We start from the raw sequence: 9,086 nt of genomic DNA, 5'->3' as shown, positions 1-9,086 counted from the left end.
AGAAATGTCTAATTGTGCCATGTGCAATTTAGTCTTCCTCCTACCCTCAAGTCGCACGCAGAAAGGAAAACGAAGGACTCAGCTTCACCCTAAATGACTCTAAAGTTTGCAAGCGGTTGATGAGATTTTAACAATCAATGAGATCCTTTTAATTCGGCTTTGTGACCTTAAAAAAACTTTCTCTCACAGCTCTATCGAGTTTTTATTAGGGGTGTAATGATGCATTTTAACAGTGATTCAATTCGTATCATAATTTGTGGTTTCATTGTCGATATTGGTTCATCCTTCAAGGGTTGGCGCCAGTTACATTCAAAAATAAAAGTGTAAATCAAAAATGTGTACAAAAAAAAAGACAAGTAAACAAGAATTAATGTCAAATCGATTCATTTAAAGTTCATAAAAACGGTTGTTTTTGTACATCAAAATAATATAAAGAAAACATTATTAGAACATTCTACCACACTTTATGGTCACATGTCTTTGTTAAATTCAATGACTTGGTCATTTTTTGCTGCCATCACAAGTCATGTCCACTATGATGGCACTTGGTTGTTTTCACGTTATAGTAAAATGTACCATGTCTCAATCCAAATGGTATTTTCCAATATTAATAATTGATTTATCTAATTTTGAAAAAAAATTCTAATGGTTTTGGTCGATTTGATTCTATTCGATTAACAACTTGCCTCAGACAGCTGGTTAAATAATAGGAATGGAAATTGATTAATTGTGTCATCCCTTGTTTTCACTGAATGTCTTTTTTTTCCTCCAATCAATTTGTTCTGGTTTTCCATAACTACATGACTGCACATCCTTTTGATACATTATAAAATTAGGTTTCTTTTTTTTATTATTTTTTCCCACTTTTATAGCGTTAATTTGGTGTTTATAGTGACTATTTTTCTATTCAACACATTTTAAAACTTGACACGATTGCTCACACCTTTAACTTTATAATGTTAGCCTCCTGCTGATGATTCCTCTGCAAAAGAGAAAAATGAAAAAAGTGAGCGCGTGCACACTCAGGTGTGCCTGTGTGAGCGTGCAGCTGCAGCTGCAGCGCGTGTGGCGTGCCGCGGCTGACGTCAGGAGCGCAGTGGAGTGAGAGGAGTTGAAATAGGGCAGAACAGGCGCGCGGGGCTGAGAGGGAAGCAACCCGAGGAGCCGGAGGGTGGCAAGCTGCCGCTGAGAGTTGGAACTCGCTACCCGTCGCTACTCACGCAGCTGTGACTGAAACCACTACCACCACCAGAAGCAGCAGCAGCAGCAGCAGCAGCAACCATCCTTTGATCCGACCATCTCTGCCTACCGGGAGGAGAAGACGGCTGGAACTACAGAGCAGTTTGGACGAGTCACTGCAAGGACGCCTGTGGCATATTTGCGGCAATTTGGCTTTTTTCCCCCTTCACACCTTTTACCTCGGAGCTTCACAGGTAAGCTTTTTTTTCTTTCTTATTCATATTTCCAACAAGTTTGCTTGTTGTTTATAGGTTTTGTATTAGCGCTGATGTAAACAGGAAGGCGCCTCTAATTGCGAATTAGTTTCAGCTGTGGAGACCGGTGGCATCAGTAAAAACAGCGTTAAATTCCAGCCTCGGAGAGAGGGAGGCGCAGCAGCCTCTCCAGCGCAGGCGGATGTCAAATGTGAGACAGTTTAATCACATCTCATGAAATGCCTGGCGCAAACCAGAGCGGAATTAATCATTTAGATATCGCCAAACCGTGCGGCAGCGCTACCTGCTCTTAAAATAAGCGTCTGCATGGCTGTGGCCGGACTTCTCCATCCTAATGCACGGGCTGTGCTGAGCAGTAGAGGGATGGGTTGGATCGTGAGACGCGCACATCCCTCTGGACACTGGTTGTGCGCCCCTTTCTGCGCTCTTTCCCTTCCAGATCATCCTCTAAAACGATCTTCCAGGACTTCAGCGGAACTCTGAAGAGTATGAGGGGAGAGGACATCCTTTTGAAGACTTCCTTGTCTGATTCTGTTAAATGAGATACTTCAGTGCTCTCTTATGGGGGGAATCCTATCAGTGTCAACAGAGAGCCGGGCAGCGCCTGCAAAGCCTCCGTGACAACCAGCGGAGTGGGAAATGATGATTGGGAAGAGAGCGTGATAGTGTTGCGGCGGGGCGCTCTCCGTGGTGCTGAAAAATCCCCAACCCGTTCCCACTCCGGCTCCTTCGTTTCTTTGAAGCCCCCTTTTAACCAGAAGAACCTAAAACCTAACCAGAAACACATTATTGGAGTAGCACGTCCAGAAACACGCCCGCACGCACAGATACTGGATCAATACATCGTCCTTGTAGCTAAATGAGGATATAAACAGCAGCACATCTTGCAGAAATGTGTTTTTATTCAAAGCTCCACTCATAACTCTCCATTTACAGCTCTTCAAAATGACTGTTGTGGGAAAACAAAGTGGGTTAGAATGAATACTCAAAGATAAGATAGAGGAGTGATGGGAAACTGGAATAAAACCACTTCAACTTATTAAACAAGCCATGGGCTGAAGGTTTGAAAATAATGATGTAACCTAGAATAGTAACTCTGTGAGGATTACTGTAGTTTATGTGGCGTTGAACTTATTATCCGTCTTAGAGGACCATTAGTGAGTCCAGCAGGTTATAGGTGCTTTCTGTTTCAGAGATCCCCTAAGAACTGGGTGACTCAGACGCTGAAGATTTCGAGGTGCCTCCTAACACACACAAACTATCATTAGTTAGAGCACACTTCTAGAGACGCTAACTTTTCGCTAAACGGTCATTTTTGCTTTATCATTTTGGTTTCAAAGGAAAGTAGCAACATTTTTGAGTTAAAATGTTCTAATGGAGGTTTTAGTCTGTAGTTTATATATTTTATTAGATTTATGCCTCAGCATAAACTTATAGGCAGCAGCTGATCTAATTGACCCTAGAAGGGACCCTTTTCTTTTTTTTACTGTGAGATCATGACTGTTTTCAGGTGGTTTGCTGTTTCACTGAGACTTGTTTGGATTCACTCTGAAATCCGATTGTAATTGGGAATTTTGCTAATAAAATGATTCAAAATGTTGTAGTTTATGATGTAAAACTTGACTGCATATATAGGAAGAGGTCAACCTTCAAGGATAAGCTCTGGGATTTTTTTTTACGGTTTTCCGTGAAGCTATTTTTATCACTTTTTTTTTACGTATTTATCTCATGGCCATTTAAACAAAAAATATAGCTTTTTTTTCTTTTTTTACTGTAAGATTATGACTGTTTTCAGCTGGTTTGCTGTCACACTGAGACTTGTTTGGGTTCATTATGAATTCAGATTTTTGTAATTGGAAAGTGTGATACTAAAGTTATTCAATACATTGTAGTTTATGATGTAAAACTTGACTGCAGAGGAAGAGGTCAGCGTTCACGGATAAGCTCTGACATTTGTAACCAGTTTTCTGTGAAGCTATTTTTATCACTTTTGTTATTCATTTATTTCAAGGACAATTTAAACAAAAAATTATGGCAGTTTCTTTTTTGTTTTGTTTGTTTGTTTGTTTCTTCCCATTAATGAATTCCCTGGAGTTTGTGTCCATTGGTGGCAGTATCAGCTGTCAAACCAAACTCACTAATGGTCTTCTAAAGAAAACAAAAAAGCAAACATTTATTTATTTCTTTTTTTGCTTTTTTTGCTTTTGGAGGTTTGTGTTTTTGGTTGGCGACGGTGTTTGGCAGTGGAGCCGCCATTAGCGTGTGTGCGCGTGCACAGGTGAATGAGACTGTCACTGTAAAGCAGTTTGGTCCTGTAAGAAGGTAGGTTTTTTTTTTTTGTTTGTTTTTTTTTTTTAGTGGTAAATAAGTATTTAATTTAACAATTGGATAAACGCACAACAATCCTGTTGATGTTTATTATTTTTCTTTCACATCAGCCTTGTAGTAGATTTAAAGAAAGTCATTTTTATGACTAAAGTCTTTGTATTTTTGAGAAAAGAAAGACAATAAAACAATCGTTTGGAATACGGTTGTATTTTTACCACTTAAATCACATGTTGCAGCGTTTTAATGTCGGGCTTCATTTTGTCCAGCCGCCTTCCAGAACTTGACTAATCAGATGTGGGATTTTACATTCCACTTCAATAAAAATGTTCCCACAGGTAGAGCAACGGCTCATTTTATTTTAAATGTATGCAGCTTTTCTTTGAATGTTTTTTCTTTTTTTAGGATAAAGATTTTTTTTAAACAAAGGCAAAAATGCATTACAGATTTCTGAGTCACAGTTGGATTAGCTCAACGCTGTCATTATGCATTTACATGGGGATGACTAGATTCATTTTAACTTGAACTGATGAAGTTATTCCTTGAGGATTTAGGAAGCGCAGACTGACAATCAGACACACTTATAGCCGTAGAAATATATCCCTGATTAAAAAAAGGCCCATGACGATGGGAAGCACTTTATGAGAATGACTCTAAAAGGGAGGTGGGCTGCTAACTCGTTCCATTACATTGTGAACATTTTTACTCTGTTGGGCCATTGTGGAGCTCATTGGCTTTTTTCTCCATAAGCCCCCCCCCGTTCTCCCCACAGACTGCAGGGCTGCAAACTGTGGGCAACGTGGTTAACTTGAAATTCCGATCACCAGTGTTGATCTTCTAGAAATGACCTTTACTGCTGCATCCCGTATGAGCTCGGAGTGTCAGCAGCGCAGCTTTGACCAAACAGAGCTCGCTGCCTCTTCTGCCTGAATGGAGCAAAAACCCATGAAAGAGCCAGCGGAGAGGGAGGAATGTGTGGATGGGTTACGGAAAGGTCACCCGCCGTATCTGCTTTCAGCACCGACTTTAGTCAGCCATCTGCTCGCCCCCTTTTTGATCCCTGATTCCCCTGTTTGAAACTTTCCAACAGCTCCTTTGTTTTGCAAAGGTGGAGGGACTTCAGTCTCGCAGCAGAAACTCATCACACAAAGAATTCTGATGACTTTCTGTGGAAGAGATTCGACTAAAAAGAAAAATGAGGAGTTTTATATTTTGGGTCAAGTTGGTGACATTTTAAAATAAAAGTACTAAAATTGTAACTGTTAACTTATGTGTATCATATTGTGCATTAGATGTGTAAAACTGCTATTTTTAACCCTTGTGCTGTCTTACCGGGTCCAGATGACCAAAGACGTACATTGATGTTATCCGTCCTATGACAAATATGGGGAAAAAAAAGTTCAGTGCATTGTCTTGTGGGTGGGGTCCAGATGACCCTACTTCCAACGTCAGCATGCCTATGATAGCACAGGGGTTACATAGGGTGGGAACATTCTTAAAAAAAATAAAATATACTCAGAAATGTGGCTAAAAGGGTTTATTTTGTTATTCTAGGCATGTTTACATTAAAAGTGGGGTCATCTGGACCCCACAAGACAAAATCTGTGGCAGACGTAAAATCCCGTCCACCTTTGTCATAGGAGGGATCACACTTCAATATAAGGGTGGGTTATCTGGACCCCAGAAGAGAACACAAGGGTTAAAAAAATTATATATATATATACATATATTTTAGTAATAATCGTGTTGTTTTTGGCCCCAAAAAACGTGATATCTTGGACTTACTTTCTGCAGAGTGGCAGAAGTTTAATAGAAATCTCATGAGTTCTGGGCGGGACTGTTTGTGTGGAGCAAACCTCGCCCTCCTTCTGTACCGCATTGCTGAGAGCTCTCTGTTTATCCACTCTTCTGCTATCTTATTGCCCCAGACCTAACTTCAGAGGTGCTACCAACTTGGCGAGAGATACTGGAACCATCTATTTGTACAGTTTAGATTTAGATGCCAGTTCGGATGAGAAAATGAATGCGTACATGGCTCTAAGAAAAATAAGGCTTTTTTTTTTTTTTTCTTTTTCTGCTCTCGATTCACTATTTGAATAGAGAAATGCAATTTTAAGCTGAAGTTTTCTTACTCAATGTCCTCCATCATGAGACTAATTGTACAATAACATGTTAAAACACATTTGCATCGAGGTGAGACTTTAACAGATGTTTTCACTGTGGTTTTATTTGTAATTAAGGTTTTTCATATCTCTGTAGAACAAATGGAGTTTAACTTTGAACACTATCATCCATTATGGAACAAGAAATAGTCTTCACTTTTGATTTTAACTCACAGTGGGGGAAAAAAAAAACAAAAAACTCCAAAACCTTAAAATCACAATAAGATTTATAGTGACTTAAAGCATATTCATGGGTTGAATGAAGAGAAGAAATCGTAGCTTCTATAGGTTAATTTTTTGTGCATTTGTGCATCAGAACTGGCCTTTGAATGTAAATTATTTTATTGTTTAGATGCATTACATTTTTGTTTTGCAAACTGCAATATAACCATCGAAAGCTCGTAGATCGTCAGTCCTCCTTAATACAGTCCACAAACTTTCTCCCAGGAGTCATTTACGCTTTATCCAATACAGGCCTCTTTAATGATGTTTTCTAGCTTTTTGTTATTGTTGTTTAATTAGCAGATTCAGCCTTGTTAGCCCAGCTTTTCACCCCATCGTGGCACTGCACATCCCCCCGTTATCCCGCTTGCTTTTATCGCCCTGTCATGCAGCCTGCAGGGTATTTGTAGATTTAACAAGTCACTCTCTGTGTGTGTCTTCCAGACACACCTGACAAGCAGGATGTGGGCTTTAACACCCAAGGGCTGCCAATTTAGTCACGGGAACTTGTCAGGGGAAAAAGTCAATATCAGAAAAGCAAAGTGTGGCACCATGAGAATAGAATATGATACAAAAGGAGAACCCTCTGCTCTTTTTGTCACATCTGTCTAAAGAAAGTTTACTACCCAGCAGCCAAGATGTCTGCCTCTCACTCAAAGATAAAGGTAGAGACGTAAAAATGAATTGGAAATATTGCATCATTATGGATGCACAAGATATGAATCCACATTGGGTTATTTTTCAGCAAAATTGGAGCAACTTCTTATCTATCACAGCTGCCATATGTTCTGGTCACGGGTTTTAATTGTTATAATGGTTTTGTTATTGTTGCTTAGATTATTTGTCAAGCTGTGGGAAGTTTCCTAATGTGTGTGTTTGTTTGGCCTAAGTGTTTGTGTGATTTGTTGCTGCACAGACTTCTGCTGATGTAAGAATAATCATGTTAAATGCCTGCAGCTTCTATTTCTGTCTGGAAACATCAGCTTTTTGTGTTAGCCTAGTTAAATATAAAAAAAATCATATTAAGCTACAGCCAACCTACATTTTTGTAAGTACTCAGCAGATTAGAATACGTCATGCAAAATCAGCTTTTTAAAAAAACATTTTTAAAGCCTTCTTTTCTTCTACCGTTTGCCGTCCACAAACGGTGTGATTGTTGGAAAGACGTCACTTTGATGCTCAAAAATAAATACACTTGAAATGAATTGAGACTTGAGCTGAGTTTGACACGTTGGACTTGATCTTTGTTGGTTTTCTGGTGAGAGAATGCAAACCGAGCACTTATTTGTTTGTGGCCAAAACCTGAAAAACTTGTAAAGTTTCTTGTTAACCTTTGTGCTTTCTTATGGGGTAGATATATATATATATATATATATATATATTTATGGAGAGTAAAATATTGAAAGTTATTTAAGTTGATTTATTTTGGAAAAATCCATCCATCCATTTTCCTGACCGCTTTGTCCCTTTCGGGGTCGCGGGGTGCCGGAGCCTATCCCGGCTACTGATGGGCGAAGGCGGGGTACACCCTGGACAGGTCGCCAGTATGTCACAGGGCCTCAACCACACACACATCCACTCTCACATTCACACCTGGGGGCAATTTTTTAGAGTCACCAATTGACCTATGAAGCATGTTTTTGGACGGTGGGAGGAAGCCGGAGTCCCCGGTGAAAACCCACGCATGCACGGGGAGAACATGCAAACTCCACACAGAAAGGTCCCAGCCGGGAGTCGAACCGGGGCCTTCTCGCTGTGAGGCGAGAGCGCTAACCACTGCGCCACCGTGCAGCCCTTTTGGAAAAATATTATTGCATTTTATTATTCCTAGTTATTTTTAAGGAATTACATTTTTAAAGTTTTAAAAATATAATTTTAGATATTTGACTTTAGTCTGGTATAACATTTTAAACCAATCAATTTTAGTTGAATTTTTACTGGAATTGATACTGATAGATCAAACTGATGTTTTAAGAGATTTTAATAAAAATAAATAAATAAAAGTAAAATAAAAAAAATAATTAAAAATGTTTTAAAAACCAATAGAGTTAAGATTTTTTTATAAGTTGACAGATTTCATAAAATAATATACAGTAAAACAATTGAATATGCTAAAAAGTTGTAATATGGAAAAAAAAATAGTACTTCAATGTTAAAAACAGAAAAGATGATTAAGCAAAGAAAAAATAAACAATATCATAATTTGACTTCATTTCTTTCTCTGTGTGCATTTATTTTTTAACATACTACATTTGTAATTCACTCTCTAAATACTGTAGACTTCTTATTTCAAAATAAAATCCCATAAACTTCCTTTTGTGAGTCTTGATGATAAAGTTATTTACTATATTTATTAGGGTTTTGACTAAATCTGTGGTTTATTACCCCTATTTTTCACATTTAAAAAGGGCTTTAATACATTTATGGCAACATATAAATAAATGTCTGAATAATAAGCGGGGTTAAAGTGTGTGATTCTTATGCACAGCTGTCTGACAGACTGACACCTCTGGTCTCGTCAGTATCTCCTTCAACCACACAGGAACAGGAATCAAATGCAGACGAGAGTCGAGAAAACATTTTGGGCGAAGATGATTCTCTTGGTGGCTCGATTTCATGCTGCATAGACATCTGTCAAGAGAAGGACCTGTTTGAAGGCCGAGCACAGGCTGGCTGATGGCAGAGATTTTACAGAAGACGAGCATCAGTTTGAGAGACGAGCTGCAGGTTTGCAGGGATTCTCAAAAATTGGCCATGAATAGTTAGAAGAAAATATAACTTGATTATATTTACATCAGTGTTTGATATTGTTTAAGTTGTTAACACAATCAGTGTAATTACATTGATCGTGTTAATAATTAAAAAAAAAATACAGTATGTTAAAGATTTTATGTTTAAGCATCACCGACTAATAGAAAACTGA

The 9,086-nt window shown here is 38.6% G+C and overlaps 1 protein-coding gene across 1 annotated transcript in view; it reads left to right on the top strand.

Annotated features, from left to right (window-relative positions):
• Positions 1–710: 710 nt before the first annotated feature.
• fstl4 (follistatin-like 4) overlaps positions 711–9,086 on the top strand; it is a gene marked incomplete in the record, with an annotated part of 180,383 nt that continues 172,007 nt past the window's right edge. Inside the window, 1 exon segment of the mRNA XM_036215342.1 lies at positions 711–1,433.

This window comes from Oryzias melastigma, linkage group LG14 (assembly GCF_002922805.2).
Source record: "Oryzias melastigma strain HK-1 linkage group LG14, ASM292280v2, whole genome shotgun sequence".
Lineage (NCBI taxonomy): Eukaryota > Metazoa > Chordata > Actinopteri > Beloniformes > Adrianichthyidae > Oryzias > Oryzias melastigma.
This window is presented reverse-complemented; position numbering and strand designations above follow the sequence as displayed.